Consider the following 1699-nt stretch of genomic DNA (forward strand, 5'->3'; position numbering starts at 1 on the left):
GTTATTTTTTCCCTCGCTCAATCCGCCAGTGGAATAGGAAATAAAATGAATAATGCTGGCACGACGCGCCCACCGCCGTGTGCTGTACAGTGGCTTGCGGAATATGCAGGGTGATTCTATTACGATGTTACAAACTTTCATGGATGCTGGAGGACAGTAAATGTATTTATTTGAGGAAAGGGACTCTGATCCGCAAACACTGGTCCGGAAACGACTCTGTCTGTGAAAATCGTTCTGATACCTCTACAGTGATGTACTTGTACCATTAATGTCGTTGGTACGACTGTAGGGTAGGCAACTTTCAGAGGTTGTAATACGGTTCGAAACAAGAAGGGAAAGATGTGGTAAACATGTGCTCTGGACTGCATACCTTAAGAGCTATGAGCACTTGCTCTTCTTCGATAGTGTGAAACACATCTGTTCTACTGCAAGGTCTTTGGTTTCCATATTTTTGCATGAGGTAGTATAGACCAAAACAAGAAAAATGTCTGGTAAATAGGGGCTCTAAAACACACTGACGGAAAAAACAACAACACTGCAAAGTTGCAACATCACAGATTAATGTAAGCGCGAGATACGCGACAGAAAATGTAAAATGCGGGTGCATTAATAACCGGTGTAACAGCCAGAGTGGTGAATGCAAGCTTGCACATGTGAATACGTTGTGTTGTACTGGTGCAGCCGGCCGGGGTGGCCGAGCAGTTCTAGGCGCTACAGTCTGGAACCGCGCTACCCTCTACGGTCGCAGGTTCGAATCCTGCCTCGGGCATGGATGTGTGTGATGTCCTTAGGTTAGTTAGGTTTAAGTAGTTCTGAGTTCAAGGGGACTGATGACCTCAGAAGTTGTCCCATAGTACTGAGAGCCATTTCAACCATTTTTGTACTGGCGCTGAATGTCAGTTCGTGGGATGGAGTTCCATGCCCGTTGCACGTGGTCAGTCAATAAAACACTCCGTCTTCAGGCCACAAGTGGCCCGTCGGGACCATCCGACCGCCGTGTCATCCTGAGCTGAGGATGCGGATAGGAGCGGTGTGTGGTCAGCACACCGCTCTACCGGTGGTGACGATGGTTTTCTTTGACTGGAGCCGCTACTATTTGGTCAAGTAGCTCCTCAATTGGCAACACGAGACTGAGGGCACTCCTAAAAATGGCAACAGCTCATGGCAGCCGGGATGGTTACCCATCCAAGTGCCGGCCACGCCCGACAGCGCTTAACTTCGGTGATCTGGCGGGAACCGGTGTATCCACTGTGGCAAGGCCGTGGCCTATAGGTCAGTAATTAAGGGGCTGTTAATGCTGGTTGTGGATGACGCTGGAGCTGGCGTGCGACGATGTTCCATATGTGCTCCATTGGAGACTGATCGAGCAGGCCAAGGCAACATGCCAACACTCTGTAAAGCATGTTGGGTTACAACAGCGTATGTAGGCGAGCGTTATCCTGTTGGGAAAAAAGCTATGGAGTGCTATTCATCGAAGACAGCACAACAGTTCGAATCACCAGACGGGCGTACAAATCTGGAGAAAGGGTGCGTGGGATAACCAAGAGAGTGCTCCTGCTATCATACGAAATCGCACCCCAGACGATAACGCCAGGTGTAGGTACAGTGCGTCTAGCACGCAGATAAGTTGGTTGTAGACTTTCAACTGGCCTCCTTCTAACCAACATACGGCCATCACTGACACCGAGACAGATCCAGT

The 1699-nt window shown here is 49.3% G+C and overlaps 1 pseudogene; it reads right to left on the bottom strand.

The window, feature by feature from the left end:
* Nucleotides 1–1149: 1149 nt before the first annotated feature.
* LOC126471783 (5S ribosomal RNA) lies at nt 1150–1267 on the bottom strand (annotated as a pseudogene).
* Between the last annotated feature and the right edge of the window lie 432 nt (nt 1268–1699).

The sequence above is a fragment of the Schistocerca serialis genome, chromosome 3, assembly GCF_023864345.2.
Source record: "Schistocerca serialis cubense isolate TAMUIC-IGC-003099 chromosome 3, iqSchSeri2.2, whole genome shotgun sequence".
Taxonomy (NCBI): domain Eukaryota; kingdom Metazoa; phylum Arthropoda; class Insecta; order Orthoptera; family Acrididae; genus Schistocerca; species Schistocerca serialis.